This window comes from Dendropsophus ebraccatus, chromosome 2 (genome assembly GCF_027789765.1).
Source record: "Dendropsophus ebraccatus isolate aDenEbr1 chromosome 2, aDenEbr1.pat, whole genome shotgun sequence".
In the NCBI taxonomy this organism is placed as follows: domain Eukaryota; kingdom Metazoa; phylum Chordata; class Amphibia; order Anura; family Hylidae; genus Dendropsophus; species Dendropsophus ebraccatus.
This window is the reverse complement of record NC_091455.1, coordinates 175,352,867-175,376,185: the sequence shown is the minus strand read 5'-3', so window position 1 is coordinate 175,376,185 and position 23,319 is coordinate 175,352,867. Positions and strand designations below refer to the sequence as shown.

At 45.7% G+C, this 23,319-nt stretch overlaps 1 protein-coding gene and 1 long non-coding RNA gene across 4 annotated transcripts in view; one reads left to right on the top strand and one right to left on the bottom strand.

Annotated features, from left to right (window-relative positions):
• Positions 1-4,369: 4,369 nt before the first annotated feature.
• On the bottom strand, positions 4,370-18,561 carry LOC138783722 (uncharacterized). Its single transcript, XR_011361738.1, has 3 exons — positions 18,451-18,561; positions 4,816-4,863; positions 4,370-4,420 (listed from the first exon to the last, which is right to left on the bottom strand). It is a non-coding gene; the product is annotated as an uncharacterized lncRNA (long non-coding RNA).
• Positions 18,148-23,319, top strand: part of PALS2 (protein associated with LIN7 2, MAGUK p55 family member) — a 78,602-nt gene continuing 73,430 nt past the window's right edge. For 2 of the 3 annotated variants that reach the window (XM_069958778.1, XM_069958776.1), the window contains exon 1: positions 18,148-18,166. The gene's annotated coding sequence lies outside the window, so the exon portion shown is untranslated. Of the gene's footprint in view, positions 18,167-18,197; positions 18,558-23,319 lie in introns of those variants that run through there. The other variant, XM_069958779.1, reaches the window with a different exon arrangement.

Here is a 23,319-nt window from a genome sequence, read left to right as displayed (position 1 = left end):
AGCGCACTCTGCCTTTTCCTCTCCATCTCACTGCTAAAGTAGTAGTGGACAGAATTATAATGGAACTTCCGGTTTAGCGATTACTAGAAGTTCCATAGGGCTCCATTATGATTCTGTCCACCACTACTTTACCAATGAGATGGAAATAAAGAGGGAGAGCGTGCTAAGCGCGTCTGCCCCTTCATTCTAACGATCAGGGGTTCTCAGCCCCCAGACTCCGTACGATACAAACCTCTGACATGTTGCTATGGCACGTCTAATGGTTTGGAAACAAACTGCCTTTACCATATGTAAGAAGTATCAGAGGACTTTGGATCAGACAGCGGTTGTGCCCATTAGAGTTCCTATTTTTTTCTTCTATGTTCCTGAGCTCAAAACATACAGGGCTGTGCACAAAGTACAAAAAGCATAACCAGAAACATAGCTAGAAAGCATGGATTAATAGAGTGTATATGGCTGTACATGGCACCTTCCTCAGGAACCACTCTCTATATACCATTCTATTTTATGTTTGATCTAATATTATTCAGCCTAGCACCCTCTAGTATAATGATGGCGGTATTGTAGAACTAGCCGTTCCCTTTGGTTCTGTAGAGGTTATACTTGGAGTAAATGGGATTTAATAAAGAACTACAATATTTAATGTCATACAAACACTAATACTAGAAACCATAGTGTTGTCTTCTATAACAACACTCAAAATCAATATGAAGGTTATATCAATGGTGACCATCTTGAGAGGCACATGTATTAGTTTTACCATATTTAAAAAACATACATAAGCAACATAAAACAATAACCATTTGCCAACACAGAAACAAACAAGGTGCATACATGTTACTGGGTTATCAGGGATACTTACCCTGGTAATTGAAGCCGAGAAAAACACATTTATGGCCGGGATTTCAACCACTTATTTTATGCTAATGCTGTCCTAGAATGTAAGTAAGAAAAAAACCACCCTGAAACACTTAATTTAGCACAGTCACCTAGAGCCAGAATAGCATCCCGGCATCAGGCTGCAATGCTTGGCATTCATTCAGAGGACAGAAATAACAAAAAGATGGATTTTAGTCATCTAGAAATGTATAATGTAGAGAAATACAGACATTTCCTGAACATCATTCAGCATCCACAACTATCAGGCCTTTGATTGTCAAATTTCATTTTCAAGTAACTAATCTGTCAGCGCATTTCACCCGAGCCTTTTATGTGTATACCAATAAAAAGAACATATATAATCTATTGATTAGGAGAGCTTTAAAGCCTACAGCAGAGGTATAAATGAATATCTGAATACAGAGCAAGATTTACCAGTGATTACCACTATATCATCCGCACATACAGGATGGAGAGTTGTACTTGTTTAACTCCACATGTTCTGGATATATTATTTGTATAACCTGTAATTTTACTGAATGAACAGCTATATCTGCTGTAAGTGTAATGTATGGAGAGGAGGGAACCTCCCCCTATTGTTGGTTCTGTCAGGATACGGTATGTACCCTTCTATACCAGCATCAAAATAACAAAAACACCAACTACAGATCGCACGTGTTTTTTTTTTATTAATAAGGGGTAGGCTTCCCTTTTGCACATATTACAGTTGAAATGTGTCGCAGTATAGACAACTATAAATCATAGACAACTTTAAACTAAAAAAGATGCTAATCTCTTGTCAGAAGCAGGCAGTGGGAATCGTCTCCTAACCTCGAAATGTCCCACATACTCTCGATAGAATTCAGGTCTGGTGACTAGGCAGCCAGGATAGATTTTCTTGCTCCTTAAAGCGACTCTCTGTACCCACAATTTGACCCTACCAAACCACTTGTACCTTCAGATAGCTGCTTTTAATCCAAGATCTGTCCTGGGGTCCGTTCGGCAGGTGATGCAGTTATTGTTCTAAAAAACAACTTTTAAACTTGCCGCCCTGTGCCAAAATGCCATGGCCTAGAGTATCTGTGCCCTAATTTTGCACCACCGCTCCGTCCCTCCTCCCCACCCTCTTCATCATTAGGAATGCCACTGGCAGGATTTTTCCTATTCCTCTGCAGTGAACACTGCACAGGTGCCTTAACGAATTAGACCATGTGCCATACTCACACAGCTGATGAATAGGAGAATACCTGCCTGGGGCATTCCTAATGATGAGGAGGGTGGGGAGGAGGGACAGAGAGGTTGTGCCAGCCTAATGCACAGACACTCTAGGCCACGCCAGTTTGACACAGGCAGGAAAATTGCGATGTAAACCTCACCTTCTTTTTTACCGTACCAAGCTAGGCAGAGAAAACTGCAGAAATTGCTTGAAACTTGAAGAAAACTGCTTGACAGTCGTTAACTATGCCTAACCATTTTCATAGTGGAAGTACAGTATTCCAGTGAAAAAAGTGAGTGCAAAAAATGCTAACTGATGTGTAAGGCAGAGGTTAAAGTTAAAGTGTCACTGTCCTTTGAAAGTCCTTTCCCAGGTCCAGAGGAGGCTCTGTCGTGTGATGAGTCGGGCTCCTAATGTAAGTCTACGGAGCACGACTGACAGAGGATTTTCTTTTAACACAAAGTATTTTAAACTTCCATCTCTTTAAACAAGAAGTGCCTGTAACTTAGAAAATAACTCAGAATTAGGTGTTGCGAACAGGTTGAATGATACCTATTAAATTGATTTGTGCCAGCTCTATATCACTGCAGGCAGCTATTTACTGAATATATATATATATTTCCAGCATGGCTAGAAAGTAACCGAGGAGCCAGAGGAGGCTCATAGATTATCTTTGGAAATAAAACCAGCAAAGAGAAATCTTCAGATGTAGTATTTTCAGTCACTACAATTATAAGGGATGCTGAAACAATGCTCCGGTATTTATGTGCAAATAGGCACAACCCTTGTAAGCACTTTGTGGCAATTGCCACTTGAGGAACTGGTAGCTGCAACTCACAAAAAAAACTAAAAAAAAAAAAAAAAAAAAAAAATTCAAAGCAGTGTAGTATATAGTATAAAGTATAGTATAGTATAAAGGGAATGTGACCAGAGTTTGATGTGTAACAGCACAGCACAACCTTTACATCCCCACAGATTGACACGCTTCCATTTCAGTGTAAAAAAGATGAGTCCTGTGGGATCTGTCCGCTACATGAGAAAACAGCTGTTACCCCCGGGAATTCCATCCATGTTCCACAGAATTCTATAAATCATGTAAAGTCATAAATTAACTGAAGACTAATATAGGACTAACAATAAATAGCTCTGAATAGGAGAACAGAAAAGGAAATTTGGCTCCAAAAGGCACATAAAGTGTTTCATTCTGATGAATTTTTGATGCTGAAAAATGGAAATATGTTGATTGTGTCTCACAGAAACCTACAGCAAATAGCTGGTGTGCCTTTTCATCTCACTGTCTATGCACATGGTTATAAATGGATCTGTAATAAGGCAGGGGGCCTATACTTATATAGAGGTGAGAATGCCAGAGGGAAAAAAAAGTGGCATGCAGAAGTGTTATCACATAAAAGCTTTGTTACAGGAGGACAGCGCCCCATAGTGGCATCATATAGTAGAACATCATGGAGTATTTACAGATTCATAATAGGGATCTTTGGGGCCAAACTGAGTTTGTGCATGCTACTATGCTAAGGAACAGTCTATCTTCGATAAATATGAAGCAGGTACATAATCTTAAAGTGAATGTACCACCGGTACATTGCTTTTGTGATTTTTACAAGATAGACCGGTACTGGCATGGGGATGCCGGTAACGCGGTCCTTTTTTTGAACCTCAGCCTGGTTTCCTGGTCTATTACCAGGCACCAGCCAGGGTTGATGCACTGGGGGCGGACGTGCCCGCCTCCAGTGCTCCACCCCCGACTATCCATGCAAAATCACAAAAGCGATGTACCGTACTGGATTCGCAGCGGATTTAACGCTGCAAGTTTGCAGCGAAATCCGCTGCGAATCCATGAAGTGTGAAGGTCTATGGGGTTACATATCCACAGCGGAATTTTCATTCCACTGCAGATATGTCACCTGGCTCCTTTAACAACACCCCCGCCGACCCCCCCCCCCCCCCCCCCCGCCGCCTGCAGCCCCTGGCCCAGAGCATACATCAGCTGCATGGCGCTGTGGTTACAGTGAGGCTCCTGACTCCCGTCGGTCCCCATCAGCTAATCAGTGCACGGCAGTGCAGGCGGCGGGGGGAATGAAAATTGTAACCCGATAGACCTTTACACTACATAGATTCGCAGCGGATTTCACTGCAAACTCGCAGCGTGAAATCCGCTGTGAATCCGGTACGTGTGAAGGTACCCCTAAAGAGGATCCAAGCAAAATAATCTCTAATTGCTCATATTTGTGATCTAAACCAATACTTACGCTACATGGCACGTTGAAAACCCTCTGACACAGGTGTGAGACTTCTGTTACTTGAAATCTAAAAAAAATTTAAGCAAAAAGGTTGTGTTCCAAACTGCTGACATTGTTAGATAACTGTTATGACACATGGTACCTTTCATATATCTGTCTGTGCTTTCCCAAGGCCATGAATTGCTGCAAGCCTAATTCCTCCTTGCTGCTTCTCCCCTCCCTATCTCTGATTGACAGTCAGCTGGAGGGGGAGCAAGGAGATATTTTAGTACTTAGTACTACAAGAGCTCAGGAAAACCTTGTTGGCGCTTTGGACAGGAGAGCATATTTCAACATTACGGAAGCCTAATTCGATATATGAAAGGTATCATGTGTCTCCTTGACAGTTTGGAATGTGAATTGCAAATGACAGATTCACTTTAAAGACAATGATGATTCCTTTAGGCCCAGTGTGTTACATACCACTAATCTGCTCTGATGCACACAGGAGAAGAGGAAATAGCAGGATTCCTGTATAGTACATAAAGGAAATGTTACACATGAGGAGAAAATCGGACTCGAGCATACTAAGTTGTGTTCATCTCTAATTAGCATAAAACAGACATCCAAAAATATATACAAAGCAAGAGCATTCAATATATCCATTAAAATACAAACTTCATTGGTATGCATGAAATTATATCATAAAACATTAAAGGACAACTCCGGCGGTAGGGGAAAAAAAAAAAACACACAGACACACACACAGATCATACTCACCATACCTCCGGTGACGATCGACACATGAATCCCTCGCCGCCCGTGACTCCGTCACCTACGGCCCTGGTCTTCAGAACTCCCTCACTTCTGGGTCTGTGTGAAATGATTGGGAGAGAAAGGGCTGCCGATGCGCATGCGCACCGGCAGCCTTTTCATTGGCTGGAGCGCATCACATGGCTTCCAGCAAGCTCAGCCAATCAGGGCTGAGCAAGCTGGGAGCCATAAGATGCGGTCCAGCCAATGAAAAGGCTGCTGGTGCGCAAGTGCACCAGCAGCCTTTTCATGTCCCATTCACTTCAGCAGAAGACGCCGAAGAGGATGAAGACCAGGCCCGCCCCCTGCTGTGACGTCATTGTCACAAAATGGCGCCAGGGAGAAGAGGACGGGGTTGACCGTAATCGGGTATGTATACTTTATTTAACTTCGGGGAGGGGGGTTGGGGGTTGGAAATGGGGGAATCGGACCCAGATAGGTTATTAAGACACATTACAAAGTTATATAACTTTGTTATGTGTGTTAAATAATCTAAAAAAAAAACGCCAGAGTTGCTCTTTAAAAGGAACCACAGAGAGAAGAAAAATTAAGGGACACTGAGGCTGTAAACCAGAGATGAGCGAATTGCTCATCTAAACAAAGCAAAATGCTTCATTTGATCAGCGCTCCGCTCATCAAGTCAGCTGCTTGTCAGTGCTGCTCCGCTCCCTGCCACTCCACCCAAAAGCTGGATCCAATCCTGGAAAATCTCTCCTAGTTCCTAGTTTCTCAGGCTTGGATCCAGCTTTTCCCGGGTACCCGGGGTGGAGCAACAGGAAGCGGATAAGCACTGACAGGCAGCCGACTTAATGAGCAGAGCGCTGATCAAATGAAGCAGTTTGTTTTGTTTAGATAAGTGATTCGCTCATCTCTACTGTAAACTTATAATCCAGAAAAAAAGTTACAACGTGCATATACTGCAATATGCTGGCACCATTTATATGTAGCAACAACAACATGGCTTACTATATATATAGAAAGAGAGAGAGGAAAAATATCAAGTTAATTTATCAAGTGTCAAGACATAAGCAGTGCCGGCAAAGTAACAACTGTATAACATAAAAAATAGAAGGGAATATTAATATCTACAGAAACACCATCTCCTTAATTTTGATGTGTTTGTCAAAGGTTTTTTCAAGAACATTTGGGGAAAAGTGGCCTTGTCCTTCCAGCGTTTTTTTTTTTTTTTTTTTAAATATTTCTTTAATAAAAGAAAATGAAAGAAAATGTAAATGTAATATATACTGTATATGTATATACAGTATATATGTATATATATATATATATATATATATATGTATATATATATATATTTATTTATTTATAATTTTACATTGAGCGGCAGTACTAAGAGGCGACACGGCCCCTCTGCTGCCACCAATGGCTGTGTTAGCCCTGGTCCTGACACAGTTACATATCCCACACTAAGGGCTTATGGATGGGAAAGCCCTGTGTATTCTTTCCCCACTCGGCATGATGTATCAATTTGATTCTGGAAGCGGGGAAACTGAATGTTCATGACACAGCCGCACAGCTGCTTTATTACAGTGCTGCGAAGTGCGGCATACTGAGTGGGGAAAGAATCCACTACAGGCTTCCCTGTCTGTAGTGTCTGTAGAATAAAGGTCGTGGGAATAAGTTTAGAGCTCTAAGCCTCCCATGATGTCTATTCTAATGCATTAATGCATATTGGCATACGAATATACATTAGACTTGGGGAAGCTGGCTGTGCCAGGAGTGCTGCAGATATGGCAGCCTTTAATAGAGGGAACAGTGCATGAGTTATCCCCGCTTGCTCTCCGACAGTGCGCTGTGGATGTAGTGCTACTCACACAGGCTGCTTCCCTAAGTCTGACGTCCATTCTAATGTTAACATGCTTTAGAATAGACATCAAAGAAGGCCAAGTATTGTAGGCACTGCATGCAGCATTTGTACAGGTGTCAGGACTTAAAGAGTCACTGTCGTATTTTTTTTTTTTGCAGAAATCAATAGTCCAGGCGATTTTAAGAAACTTTGTAATTGGGTTTATTAGCCAAATCTGCCATTATCTGCATGTAAAAAGCCTTTTCCCAGGTCCCCCCCTCCTTCCTCTTTTTCATCCACTCTGAAAAATCTGAAAATTGTGACTTGTTGCAGGAGTCGTACCCTGTCTGTTCTAGGGAGAGGGGAGGGGGAGGAGGAAGGAGGGAGTTAGCCGGCAGCAGAAAGCAGATAACAGAGGATTACAGGCACGGAGCTGGGTGACAGCTGTAATCTGAGCTCAGACAGGTCACTGGTGACTGTCACAAGAGATATCCCGTGAGGGATTTGTAGATTAACTCTTTGTTGTCCTGTTTTGGTCTTCTCTTTAGCTCTCTCCATAGGAGAACAATGAAGACAGGGGGGAGAGCTTCAAACTGCTTTTTCATGATAAAAATGCATTTTTCGGATAATAAACCCAATGTCACGAGTGGCTGGGGGAAGATAAGACACAAGACAGTGGGCCCTAAATCTGACCCCACCCACTGTCACCTGCCTACTTGCCTCAGTCGACCCTAGGCGGTCGCGGACAACCACGAAGACAATCCCTATACTGGATACGTGCAGAACATAAAACGCAGACAGACAGACAAACAAAATGCGGAGAGTCAACTAGCCGAGTCAGGAACCAAACGAGCAACGCAGTACAAAATCAGAACCGAGCGGAGAGTCAGGGGACAGGCAAAAGGTCAGAATCCAGGCAAGACAAAATGGAGAAGGATAGGACAGAATACAAGGGACTGGGGAGCTGGGATCAGGACAACTAATAGCCAGCGATAACCTGCTGGCTACACTGAAACTTTATACTGGACCAGGAGCCCGGACCAAAGGCTGATTGGTCCGGCCTCCTGAGTCCAGCCTCACTGCAGCTGTTGCACTGCAGGCTGAGCGGCCGGGCGACCTGTCACTCAGCCTGAGTGCAAAACACATCAGCTGCGTGCCGGCCGGCCAGCTGACGGTCACGTGACCCCACGGCGTCCCCGGTTGCTAGGGACGCCGCCGGGTCTCCGTGACGTCACTCGGCTCCGGCGGGCGGAGCAGCGGCGCGCTCCCGAGCCGACAGCCGGAGCTGAGCTGGAAGGAGACGCCGCTGGAGCCGGACAAGGTAAGTTCCTTACATTACCCCCTCCCTTATGAGGGGCCTCAGGACCCTTAGTAACAGGACCTGGTTTAGACGGGTTGTGCAAATGATATTGCCGAATGAGACGAGGTGCATGCATATCCCTACTTGCTACCCAAGTGCGCTCCTCTGGGCCAAATCCTCTCCAATGAACCAGATACTGTAAAGAACTCTGAACTCGGCGAGAATCCAGAATCCTCTCTACCTCATATTCAAGTTCACCCTGAATAATCAAAGGAGCAGGAGGAGCAGACGGTAACACGGGATTAATATATTTTTTTAACAGAGACTTATGGAAGACATCGTGAATTTTTAGACTCTTAGGCAACAGTAACTTAAACGAAACTGAGTTGACAACTTTTACTATGGCATAAGGACCAATATATTTAGGAGAAAGTTTACCAGATGGTGTTTTCAATCTCAAGTTTTTAGTAGAGAGCCATACCTTGTCACCTACCCTGTACTCAGGGCCAGATATACGTCTTTTGTCTGATTGTTTTTTACAATTTTCTTGGGCTTTAACCAGGTTCTGAAGAGCCTGGGCCCAAACTGTGCACAGTTTTCTGTAGATTTTTTCGGCGGATGGATTAATGGACTCGGCCGCATGTACAGAAGAACAACGAGGATTAAACCCAAAATTACAAAAAAAATGGTGACATTTTGAGAGACTGACTTTCACGATTATTCAGGGCAAACTCTGCCAAAGACAGGTATTCTCTCCATTTCTCCTGTGACCCTGCAACAAAACATCTCAAGAACTGTTCCAGTGACTGGTTAACCCTTTCCGTCTGACCATTGGACTGCGGATGGAAAGCTGAAGAAAAGGACAAGGATATGCCCAGGCGACCACAAAACTCCCTCCAGAATTTAGACACAAATTGTACTCCCCTGTCAGAAACAATATTCTCTGGTACACCATGTAAACGTAAGATATGATTAATAAAAAGAGAAGCCAAGGTACGAGCATTAGGAAGCTTGCTGAGAGGAATTAAATGGCACATCTTAGAGAACCTATCAACCACCACCCAAATCACAGTTTTACCCTTAGAGGGTGGTAAATCAGTTATGAAGTCCATTGAGATGTGGGTCCACGGTCTAGCAGGTACCGGTAGGGGTTGGAGAAGTCCCTCGGGTAATCTGCGAGGAACCTTGGACCTGGCGCAAATCTCACAAGCCTCTACAAACAGCTTAGTATCTCTGACCCAAGATGGCCACCAATAATGACGAGATAATAAATACTTAGTACCAGCAATACCTGGATGACCTGCCAAAACTGAACAATGTGTTTCTTCCAGGACTCTCAAACGAAGATTTGGGGGAACAAACAGTTTGTTCTCCGGGGTATTTCTAGGCGCCATAGATTGAGACTGGACGACTTGGGCAGCCAGATCGGGCTGCAGTATAGCCACCACCACCCCCGGAGATAAGATGGTTTCAGACTCCTTTATGGGGACTTCATTGACGTCGAAACTACGAGATAAAGCATCTGCCCTTACATTTTTGGAACCCGGTCTGAAGGTGATTTCAAAGTTAAACCGTGTGAAAAAGAGTGCCCATCTGGCCTGTCGTGGAGTAAGACGCTTAGCTTTATCTAAATAAACAAGGTTTTTGTGGTCGGTTAAAACCTTAACTTTGTGTTTAGCCCCCTCTAGAAAGTGCCTCCATTCATCGAACGCCCACTTAATGGCAAGGAGTTCCCTATTGCCTATATCATAGTTGCATTCTGCTTTGGAGAACTTTCTAGAGAAATAGGCAATGGGTCGGAGATTGGTGAGAGTTTCAGGACCCTGTGAAAGAACAGCCCCCACCCCTACCTCTGAGGCATCCACCTCGACAATAAAAGGTTGCTCAAAGTCAGGTTGAATCAACACCGGAGCTACAGAAAAACATCTTTTAAGTTTGTCAAATGCCAGAATGGCTTCAGGAGTCCAGTTATCCACATCAGCTCCCTTTCTGGTAAGATCTGTTAAGGGCTTAGCAATCACTGAAAACCCCTTAATAAATTTTCTGTAATAGTTAGCAAATCCCAAAAATCTCTGTAAAGCTTTAAGATTCCTTGGGCGCTCCCACTTGGTAATGGCCGTCACCTTAAGGGGATCCATCCCAAAAGAACTAGGGGTGATTTTATATCCCAAAAAAGAGACCTCCTGAACACCAAACTGGCACTTTGACAATTTAGCAAACAAATGGTTAAGTCTTAGGAGTTCCATAACCTTACGAACATGACCAACATGCGAAGACCAATCTGGAGAGAAAATCAGGATATCATCCAGGTATACCACTAAAAAACGTCCCAGGTAGTCGCGAAACACATCGTTAACAAAACGTTGAAAAACTGCAGGTGCATTACACAACCCGAAGGGCATGACAAGGTATTCGAAGTGTCCTTCGGGGGTATTGAAGGCAGTTTTCCATTCATCGCCCTCCTTTATACGAATCAAATTATAGGCCCCCCGGAGGTCAATTTTGGAGAACCACCGGGCCCCTACAATCTGATCAAACAAATTAGGAATCAGAGGGAGAGGATGTTGATTTTTAATCGTGATTTTATTTAATTCCCGATAGTCAATGCAAGGGCGTAAGCTACCATCCTTTTTGCCCACAAAGAAAAACCCAGCACCAAGGGGAGAACAGGAAGGACGGATGTGACCCTTATGTAAACTCTCTTTAACATAATCACGCATAGCCTCTCTCTCTGGTTTAGACAAGTTAAAAATGCGTCCTTTCGGGTACTTGGATTCAGGAACTAGATCAATAGCACAATCGTATGGACGATGAGGAGGTAGCTCGTCCACCGATTTTTCATCAAAGACATCAAGAAAATCAGATAGAAATTCAGGGAGCTCTCCTTCTAACGAAGAACATTCGGTTAAATTCAAAGAAATACAATGGGCGGCACAACCTGGTCCCCATTGGACAAGTTCTCTGTTTACCCAATCAAACACAGGGTTATGCTGGGTCAACCACGGTAAACCTAAAATAACATCAGAGGACAAATTGTCCATAACCAAAAAATCTAGACACTCAGAATGGATCGACCCCACTTTCACTTCGAGAGGAGGAGTAATATATTTCACCCTTCCTTGGGCCAATGGGGTAAAATCCGCCCCCGTGATACTCAGCGGGCATTTAAGCTGAAGCGGGCATACCCCCAGACCGGACCAAAACCCGGAATTAACAAAATTAGCGGATGCCCCTGAGTCAACATGGGCAAACCCCGAGATACATCTCTCGCCCAAGCATAGCGAGATGGGAACCATCAATTTATTCTTATCGAGTGGTACCTGTGCGCCTGAGTGACCCCCTCGATAGTCACTCAGGCGCTGGAGTTTTCCGACGATGTTCCAGGCCTGGAGGTACATTCCCGAACCCGGTGTCCAGCTTTGCCGCAGTATAAGCAAAGATTATGCTGCATCCGATGGGCTCGTCTAGTTCTTGCATCGGTGGCGCCAATTTGCATAGGTTCCTCCGGTGGTGGCAGCAGGGAGGAGGGGTTTTTAGGAAAAGACACAGGAGAGAAAGAGGTACTACAGGGTTCAGAGGTGCACTTCTCCCTTCGTCTGTCACGCATCCGGCGGTCTACCCTAATGGCTAACGTCATTGTCTCTTCTAACGTTTCAGGGGGAGGATAAGCTATTAACAGGTCCTTCAACTGGTCAGAGAGACCCACCCGGAACTGGTAGCGCAGAGCGGAGTCGTTCCAACCAGATGGGATACACCACTGGCGGAACTCTGCGCAATAATCTTCCACTGGTCTTTTCCCCTGTTTTAGGGACGTCAATTGTCGCTCGGCCACTGCAGTCCTGTCAGGGTCATCGTACAATAGTCCCAATGCCGAAAAGAAAAAGTCCACAGAAGTTAGTTCTATGGCGTTAGGAGGGAGAGAGAATGCCCACTCTTGTGGGGGACCCTGCAGGAGGGACATGATTATTCCCACTCTTTGGGCCTCATCTCCTGACGAACGGGGACGCAGTCGAAAAAACAACCGACACCCTTCTCTGAAGGTTCGAAAACTCTTTCTATCCCCCTTAAATTTTTCCGGGAGTTGTACAGGCGGTTCAGGGGGAGAGGGCGTGGTCATCGTAACCTGTCGAGGAGCAGCCTCCTGCTCCTGAACCCGTTCAGCGAGATTCTGAACCAATGTGTTCAGATTCTGCATCTGTTCCACTAGTGCCTTCATAGGATCCATGATAACAAATCGTTGGCACACGTCACACAAAATTTTAGGGCTGGCTATTCTGTCACGAGTGGCTGGGGGAAGATAAGACACAAGACAGTGGGCCCTAAATCTGACCCCACCCACTGTCACCTGCCTACTTGCCTCAGTCGACCCTAGGCGGTCGCGGACAACCACGAAGACAATCCCTATACTGGATACGTGCAGAACATAAAACGCAGACAGACAGACAAACAAAATGCGGAGAGTCAACTAGCCGAGTCAGGAACCAAACGAGCAACGCAGTACAAAATCAGAACCGAGCGGAGAGTCAGGGGACAGGCAAAAGGTCAGAATCCAGGCAAGACAAAATGGAGAAGGATAGGACAGAATACAAGGGACTGGGGAGCTGGGATCAGGACAACTAATAGCCAGCGATAACCTGCTGGCTACACTGAAACTTTATACTGGACCAGGAGCCCGGACCAAAGGCTGATTGGTCCGGCCTCCTGAGTCCAGCCTCACTGCAGCTGTTGCACTGCAGGCTGAGCGGCCGGGCGACCTGTCACTCAGCCTGAGTGCAAAACACATCAGCTGCGTGCCGGCCGGCCAGCTGACGGTCACGTGACCCCACGGCGTCCCCGGTTGCTAGGGACGCCGCCGGGTCTCCGTGACGTCACTCGGCTCCGGCGGGCGGAGCAGCGGCGCGCTCCCGAGCCGACAGCCGGAGCCGAGCTGGAAGGAGACGCCGCTGGAGCCGGACAAGGTAAGTTCCTTACACCCAATTACAAAGTTTCTTAAAATCGCCTGGACTATTGATTTCTGCAAAAAAAAAATTCACGACAGTGACACTTTAAGCTGCGTTTACACGGAACGGAATTTTCGCAATAACGATCACATTTGAGCAATAATCTTTCTGTGTTAACACAGCAAACGCTTAAACGACGAGCGAAAAATCGTTCATTTTGATCTTTCAACATGTTCTCAAATCGTCGTTCGTTGAAAATTCGCAGATCGCTTTGTGTAAACAGTCTTTCACCGTTTTACACTATGTAAAAGATGGGCTTAAGCGATCTTGAAAACTATCGCAATAACGATTTTTCACATACCGGATCTGCAGCGGATTTCATGCTGCGAGTTTGCATTTTCATTCCGCTACGGATATGTGACCCCCTTTAACCCCCCGCATCCAGCCTCCCGGGGCATACATTACCTGCTCGGCGCCGTAGTTGTGCGTGAGGCTCCCGGCTCCCCTCGCTTCCCAACAGCCAATCAGTGCTGCCGGGATGTTAAAGGGGCTGGGTCACATATCCGTAGCGGAATGAAAATTCCGCTGCGGGTATTTGACCCCATAGACCTTCACTATACCAGGATCTGCAGTGGATTTTGCTGCAAACTCGCAGCGTGAAATCCGCTGCAGATGCGGTACGTGTGAAGGCACCCTAAAAGAGTAACAAAGGTTTAAAAGAACATGGCTGCTTTTTTTACTAAAAGCAACCCCACACCTGTTCATGGGTTGTCTTTGCTATTTGATGTGAATGCAACTGAAGTGAATAAGGTTGAGTTACAACACCATGCACAGTGTCCAACTGGCCACCAGAGGACTAGGGGATACTCCGGTAGGCCCCCAGCTATAGAACCTGCACAAACACTGACTGACATGTTGTTTCTCACTGGTTCTTCATTGGTGGGCTCCAGATACCCCAGTCTGCCACTGACCATGCACAGCCTGTGGACAGAGGTGGGGCTGTTTTTTGTAGAACCCTATGACAACATAGCTCCTCTTTATTATAGTTCTCAAAAGAAAACTTTTAACATAAAAAGGTACGTCATATCATTGACCAAAATATCTGATGATATAAAATAGAAATATAAAACATAGATCTTAAAAATCCATCCGATGAAAAATAAGACATTAGGGGCTCCTCGGTACAGATCTATAGGCATGCCCATCAGCCAGACAGTGTTAATCAATAATCCCATGTTTTCTCGTCAGTTTTCTCCCACAGGGGCCGGACTTCTGTAGCTGCTGTGAGAGCCAGAAGCAATGGTGCAGTCTACCAATAATGACACCCGTTCTGAAGCAAAGAGGAAAACTCTGGGCTGATGACTTTGTCAGCTTTATAGCAAAGTGGCTTTATCTGCATGTGCCTGAGGCAGCGGGCTCTATGGGGAAGAGAGCGAACAAAGAATCATACATCACTTACACTTTACACTACACCTGCAAAACTATTTCTATTCTTTTTCCATCTTCATCAGCGGGGTATGTTGGTAATTCATTGCATTCCATTATAAATAGAGGGAATTAATAGCAGCGGGATAATAGGGGCATCTACAGCAAGGTTTGTTACCTATTACACCTCCAGCTGCTTTATAACTATACGTCCACACTGAGCAGACATAATCATTTGTATACCAGTTACCACCGCTCACTCCCTGGTTAACATACATGTTCAGAGGGGAATTATTGTCTTAGCTGATAAAGTTTCTATAATAAAAGCTTTGCAATTTACTATACGCCTCCTGCGCCATTTCCTTTTTTATTAATAAGAACTCTGCTTGTCAATATTCAGTACGAAATGTCACTATATATATATATATATATATATATATATATATATATATATATACACACATGGTGGTCCAAAAGTAGGTGGACAGTATGGGCCACATGTATCATCCGGTGAACGGATGATTTTCGGCGGAAAGTGCTGATTTGCGTATTTTTTTATTCGCAAATGGCCGATTTGCGAATAAAATATTTGCAAATCGACACTTTCCGCCGAGTACGCCAGGGGGGCGGAAAGGGGGCATGTAGTGGGCGGAATGGAGAGCGCGGACTCGGAGTCCGCGCGATTTACCATCCGTTCCGCCCAAATGTACGCCGAAAACCTACTCCAGTCCTCAGCTGGCGTAGGTTTTCGGCGGTGCGCATCGGCGCGCACGGGATTTATGTAGAGGCAGTCCGCCTCTACAGAAATCTCCGTAGCGCCGGAGCTGCGGGGGCATTTATAATTCCGGCGTAAAAAACGCCGGACTTAATAAATGCCACCCTATGTGTAATAGGGTTATGAAGGGGGAGATTTATCAAACATGGTGTAAAGTGAGACTGGCTCAGTTGCCCCTAGCAACCAATCAGATTCCACCTTTCATTTTCCAAAGAGTCTGTGAGGAATGAAAGGTGGAATCTGATTGGTTGCTAGGGGCAACTGAGCCAGTTTCACTTTACACCATGTTTGATAAATCTCCCCCTTCATAACCCAATTACACATACTGTCCACCTACTTTTGGACCACCATGCACACATATATATATATATATATATATATATATATATATATAGTAGAGAGAAGTCTGTCCAGGACATGTGGTGGGCACTATGAAGAAGGGGCTTCATAGGGTATTCTCATATAGGAATTTATGGCAAATATCTCTAGGGCACTTCCTGGCACCCTTCAGTCTGCTATTTCTTCTATTCGTTTCCTTGAAGGGGTAGTTCAGCAAAAAAAAAAATTAATAATAATTCTTTCAAATCAACTGGTGCCAGAGATATGTAATTTTACTTCTATTAAAAAAATTTTTAAGTCTTCCGGTACTTATCAGCTGCTGTATATCCTGGCAGCAGGCAGGTATGAGTGCATCTGCACGCACTGTGAGACGGAGACTCTTGGAGCAAGGCCTGGTCTCAAGGAGGGCAGCAAAGAAGCCACTTCTCTCCAGAAAAAACATCAGGGACAGACTGATATTCTGCAAAAGGTACAGGGAGTGGACTGCTGAGGACTGGGGTAAAGTCATTTTCTCTGATGAATCCCCTTTCCGATTGTTTGGGGCATCTGGAAAACAGCTTATTCGGAGAAGACGAGGTGAGCCCTACCACCAGTCTTGTCTAATGCCAACTGTAAAGCATCCTGAAACCATTCATGTGTGGGGTTGCTTCTCAGCCAAGGGAATCGGCTCTCTCACAGTCTTGCCTAAAAACACAGACATAAATAAAGAATGGTACCAGAATGTCCTCCAAGAGCAACTTCTCCCAACCGAGCAGTTTGGCGATCAACAATGCCTTTTCCAGCATGATGGAGCACCTTGCCATAAAGCAAAGGTGATAACTAAATGGCTCAGGGAACAAAACATAGAGATTTTAGGTCCATGGCCTGAAAACTCCCCAGAGAACTTGTGGTCAATCATCAAGAGACGGGTGGACAAACAAAAACCAACAAATTCTGACAAAATGCAAGCATTGATTGTGCAAGAATGGACTGCTATCAGTAGGGATTTGGTCCAGACGGTGATTGAGGGCATGCCAGGGAGAATTGCAGAGGTCCTGGAGAAGAAGGGTCAACACTGCAAATACTGACTTGCTGCATTAACTCACTCTATCTGTCAATATAAACTTTTGTTACTCATAATATGATTGCAATTATATTTCTGTATGTGATAAAAACATCTGACAAACACACATAAAAACCAGAGGGCGGCAGATCATGTGAAAGTATAATATTTGTGCCATTCTCAAAACTTTTGGCCATGACTGTAGAGAGCAGAAGAATTTTTCTATGGGGATTTGCTACTCCTCTGGGCAGTTCCTGTCACTGGCAGAGGTGGCAGCAGGGAGCAGAGTGTCAGATTGGAGAGAATACACCAGGGCATACAGCGGCTGGTAAGTACTGGGAGAACAATTTTAGTTGGAGTGCCCCTTTAGTTGGAGTACCCCTTTAGGTGGAGTGCCCCCCTTAGTTGGAGTACCCCTTTAATTGGAATGCCCCTTTAGTTGGAGTACTCCTTTAGGTGGAGTGCCCCTTAGTTGGAGTATCCCTTTAGTTGGAGTGCCCCTTTAGTTGGTGTGCCCCTTTAGTTGGAGTACCCCTTTAGTTGGTGTGCCTCTTTAGTTGGTGTGCCCCTTTAGTTGGAGTACCCCTTTGGTTGGCGTGCCCCTTTAGTTGGTGTGCCTCTTTAGTTGGAGTACCCCTTTAGTTGGTGTGCCTCTTTAGTTGGTGTGCCCCTTTGGTTGGCGTGCCCCTTTAGTTGGTGTGCCCCTTTAGTTGGAGTACCCCTTTAGTTGGTGTGCCTCTTTGGTTGGTGTGCCCCTTTGGTTGGCGTGCCCCTTTGGTTGGCGTGCCCCTTTAGTTGGTGTGCCCCTTTAGTTGGAGTACCCCTTTAGTTGGTGTGCCTCTTTAGTTGGTGTGCCCCTTTGGTTGGCGTGCCCCTTTAGTTGGAGTACCCCTTTAGTTGGTGTGCCTCTTTAGTTGGTGTGCCCCTTTGGTTGGCGTGCCCCTTTGGTTGGCGTGCCCCTTTAGTTGGTGTGCCCCTTTAGTTGGAGTACCCCTTTAGTTGGTGTGCCTCTTTGGTTGGTGTGCCCCTTTGGTTGGCGTGCCCCTTTAGTTGGAGTGCCCCTTTATAACAATAATTACAATGCTGCCTAGCCCATAGGAAGACATGAGGAGGTGGGGATGTTACTGGGGCTGCTGGGTGATCCGCTGTGACGGTGCTGGGAATCGCTTTGCCAAGTGAATTGACGACCTAGAGAGAGTGACACGGGCCGGTAGTATTGCTTCCTCTGTAGTGCCGTATTACAGTAATTACGGCTCTATCTCCACCAATCACCGTATTTCCCTGTGCATTTCCCTATCTGAGCGGCTGATCCGTGCAGCACCAATACTCTCAGATTATATGTCCGTTTCTATGAAGCGCAGCGCCCCCGGCCGGCACCGCCAGACACACGTCCCCGGTAATGAGCTGTCAATCACAAGCTGGGGAGGGGCCGGGAGAAGCACTCCGCTCATTGAATGCTAAACGACGTATCTTAGCCGCTGCTGCCGCGTACGGGCGCCCGAACGTGACGTCAGCCGATCTCTCCGATGCGCGCGCCCCCCGCGTAAAGCTCTTCCCCGCTCGTGCGGAGGCGCGCAGCTGCTCGTTCACGGTTAGCGCTGACGCCGGCTTGTGCTCACGGAGAGAGTTCGGGAGGAAAAAAAAAAGCAGGATCGCGGGTCACATGTGCGCGGCTCTTACCTTGTGTCTGCCCGTCATCCAGTGACCGCGGCTGCACCGGAGCTCTGATCACGGATTTCCTGCGTTATCCCCGTCTCTTGTGACAGACAGCAGCGCGCCCGGGAGAGGTGAGTGGCTGTCACCGGTCAGTGGCGCTGTGATTTGTGGCCGGTGAGGAGCGGCAGCCCCGTTACCTTGTGTCACCGGACTTGTGTGTGTGGGGACGGCTGCGCTTCATACGTGACATGTGGCGGTAACGTGTGTCATGTGTGGACGGTGTCCTGCATCACATGTCAGGGTCCTCAGCCCGGGACCTGCCGGGGGAAGCCGGTGTGAGGACAGAGGGGGCGCCCTGCTGCCGGTGTGAGGACAGAGGGGGCGCCCTGCTGCTGCTGTGAGGACAGAGGGGGCGCCCTGCTGCCGGTGTGAGGAGATCTATGAATGAGCAGTCCCTGCTGGAGCAGTGGCTGCAGCCATACTTACTGTAACATTACATAATATTTGTGTGTAGAATTATTAATATATATATATAAAATTACAGTATGTGGAGCTATAGGCAGAGCAGCAGCCAGGTACATGGTCCTGCTGGAGCAGTGGCTGCAGTGATACTGTAACAATACGTAATATTTGTGTAGAATTATATATATATATATATATATATATATATATATATACAGTATGTGGAGCTATAGGCAGAGCAGCAGGACAGTCATACTGTAACATTACATAATTGTGTGTAGAATTATAAATATATATACTGTGTGTGTATATGTATGTATGTGTATATATATATATATATACACACACAGTATGTGGAGCTATAGGCAGAGCAGCAGGCAGGTACATGGTCCTGCTGGAGCAGTGGCTGCAGTGATACTGTAACAATACGTAATATTTGTGTAGAATTATATACACACAGTATGTGGAGCTATAGGCAGAGCAGCAGGACAGTCATACTGTAACATTACATAATTGTGTGTAGAATCATAAATATATATACTGTGTGTGTGTATGTATATATATATATATATATATATATATATATATATATATATATATATATATATATATATATATACACACACAGTATGTGGAGCTATAGGCAGAGCAGCAGGCAGGTACATGGTCCTGCATGGAATGGAGCACTGAATGGGAATAGTAACTACATCTCTATACACATTGTCACTATTTATCGTCTATTATAAAAATAGACCAGTGCTCCCCATCTGGTGGCTAATCTACCACTTGTACCAGAGCATGATGGGAGTTGTGGTTTTGCTGGATAGACACGAGTTGGGTGGAATACCTGATGTAAAGTAGTGTTCTCCAGTCTATGGGATGCTTTTCAGGGCATGCTGGGAGCAGTAGTTCTGCCACAGCTGGAGAGCCGCAGGTTGGGGGAACCCGGAAACAGAGATGGCAGAGCCTGGTAGTACTGTAGGGGGGCCAGTGAGAAGGACAGGTGGTGTTTCAGTACTAGAGACCCATATGACGGGGCATGTCATCCAGTTAGAACCGCTTTTGGGAGCCTGTCATCACTTGCAGCGTGCGGCTCTAACCATTTTGCATTTGGGGAGGGGGGGGGGGGGGGGTTTACCAGTGGTTCCTTTCTGCCCCCTCCAGCCGTGATAGAATAATCTCTGTGTCTGGTTATAGGGAAAGATCTATGAATCAGGACAGGCAGAAACCATCAGGGGCAGCATAACAGTAATCACGGGTTCCCCTTTAGAACATAGGTAGCAGAAGGGCTATTGAAGTGGATCGTAGCCTAAATGCCAGTGTGCCAGCCTAGGAACTCTCTTATGAGGATTTTCTAGAAGCGGAGGCCTTCCCAGGGTCAAGGGCTAAGGCTGAATGTGTGGGGGATGTCACTGGGGCTGCATAAAAGCCCTATACTCATTGTCACTACTATCAGTTCATTATATGAAATAGAGAAGTGTACCCCAACTTACTGTAGGCTCTGTGGTAAAACTACAACTCCCATCATGCCCTGCAGTCTGCAACAGCTGGAGAGCAACAGGTTAGGGTGCCTTCACACAGACAGATTTATCTGACAGATTTCTTAAGCCAAAGCCAGGAACAGACTATAAAGAGAGAACAGGTCATAAATGAAAGACTGAGATTTCTCCTCTTCTCAGATCCATTCCTGGCTTTGGCTTTAAAAATCTGCCCTATAAATCTCTCCGTGTAAAGGCACCGTAAGGGAATGCTACAATAGAGAATTCAGAAAGCACTGGAGTATAGAGCTGCTACAGAACAGGTAGCTGTGTGGCTCCAGTCTGACAGCAGATCGTACCCAATTAGAAACACTTTAAGAACATGAGCAGTGGGCGTGGCAAACAGTAGCCTAAACATTAGGGTGGTAGCCTATTTACTTAATAATGAGCATATTATCGATGTCTTTATTTAAATTGCTCCTGTTTTATGATGACATCTGGCACTTTAATAAAGACCTCGGTAGTAATTTCCATAGAGGGTTGGCTAGACACTAAAAAAAGAGTCTATGGCTTACAGGTAGGAAGGGTTAATGCACCATTGTCTCATGGAAACCTTCTACTTTAACCTTAGAATTAGATGAAAGTAACCCGGTCATGATCTATAGGAGTTCTCCTGACATCTTATGTCGGGAATAGAACTGCTTCTAGTTTGTCTGCCGCCTGAAGCAAAAAGTGAGAAGCTTCCTCCCTGCCCCCCCCCCCCCCCCCCCCCCCCGTCCTATTGCCTTTTTTTTTTTTTTTTTTTAATCAATGTTCAGGGATGGATTATGTATCCATCAGTATGCTGCCCCCTGTAGCCAGGGAAGAGTCATCTGAGGTGAAGCTCTCATTTCATGGATGGGGAAGATCATTGGCTGAGAGGATAATAAATCGGAGAGGTAGGATTTTATTAATCCCAAAACATCAATTGGTTCTGTATCAAAGTCCCTTTAATTCTCTGGATCTTACTATAAAGATGACCTGGGACAACACCTGTATATTGCTGCTACATTCTCTCTATCATTGTTGTTCTGGTTTCCTCCCACACCCTGATAGGACTATGACTGGTCAGTGATAACATTGCAGAATATAAAGTACATGTGCAATATCTCAGCCTCTGAATAGTTTATAATTCTTTGTGATAAGCAGTGATCTCAGAACTCATAATCTCCTGAAACAATTGCAGCCGTGCGCTTCTCATTCATTCCAATGTTTGTGTGGGATAATTTTGTTTTTCCAGCTCTTTCTTTCTATTTCCCCGTTGATAGAGTGGTTTTACCTCACAGCTGCATATGTAATGTGACTAGATATACAGCACTCCGCAGGGGTACAGGCAGCGCTCTTCAAGGTTGAAGCCTCTGAGCTGTAGCCGTAGACGCTGTTGTCTACATGAAGTGGGAAGAGTGGCCTGGAGCTGTTGCGTCCCTGATTTAGCATGAGCATGAATTATGGATAGGGGCGAGGAAGCCTTTGTAAAATTCAGCGTCTCCTATATGTCTGTTTACCTTTATGGCAGCTATCATGGGAGATTGCAGAGGGGCAATCCCAGGTCTGACAGCTCCAGCATGTAAATGGCCAGTCCTGTGTCTCCTGTTTCTTCCCAGAGTGAATGTGGTTCAGTGAAGCAGATGTTCTGGGTGTATGACTGGTGCACGGTGTATGAGGTGAGGCGCTCCACCACTATTGCAGCTGGCGGATATGAACACCGTCTGACACGTTACTCCATTGTCCTGTCTTATCTCTTACTGTGCAGCAGCTTGTTGGGCTGATTGTTGCTGCTGCTTCCTGGAATCCTCCTTGTCTTTACTACTACTGTCAATGCTTTATGCACTATGCACGGTCTGCTTTATAGTGGTTTCCAACTCCAGGCTCTGCAGCTGTCGCAAAACTACACTTTCCGGGCTTGCTGGGAGTTGTAGTTTTGCAACAGCTGGCAAGTCACAGGTTAAAGACAACTGCTATAGGAGATGCAGTCAGCGTGTATATATGTAGCACCAATATACCTTATTATGCAGCATGCTTTCCCGGTGCGGTCTTGTTTCTGACATTTACTTTGAGTTCTCAAGTGCTGCCTCCTGTTTCTTTGTATTTTCTCAAAAGCGAATCTGCCTCTATCCTATTCTGTGACATAAGTGTAGCGGAGGAGGCAGCTTCTCTGTACCTTCACCGTGGGTCTGTGCTCCACCTCACCTTGAAGACTCCAAGCAGTAAAAGGTCAAATACTGAAACTGCACTTCCACATCTAGGCTATGTTCACACACACACACACACACACACACACACACACACACAAAAAAGGTCTGCTTTTTCTTTTTTAAAATGACATCTATTACCGCATTTTAAAGAGGTACTCCGGTTGGGGTTATTTTTATTGTGTGGCCGGGGATTGGTCGGATATAGAGGCCGCCGGTCACTTACCTCCCCGGTTCCAGCGCTGGTCCCGGATCGAGCAGCCCCGTTCTCCCGTCTGGTCGCGGCTTCCTGGTCTGAGCTGCGGCTTGACACGTGACGTCTCAAGGAAGCTCAGCCATTCAGCGGTCGTAGCGGAGTCCTGTCCCGGCCGCTGAATGGCTGAGCTGCCTTGAGACGTTATGTCTCAAGCCGCGGTTCAGAGCAGGAAGCGGGACGGGAGAAGGGGGCGGTGCGATCCGGACGTTGTTTTTTCTAATGATCATGACAATTATTTTGCAAACAACGGATATTCCAGTGACCGCTATTGCAATGACTGGTGTCCAAAACGTGACTTGACTGATGCCATTTTAAAACATAATAAACAGAATGGAAAAATCGTTGTGTGCACATAGCCCTAAGGAGGTCTCCCAGCTGTTTCATAAAAATTTAAAGGGGACCTGTCGCTGTGTTTTGGGACACTACCAGTGTGTCTTTATGCAGTCCTTGTAATGAAGTTTGTTCT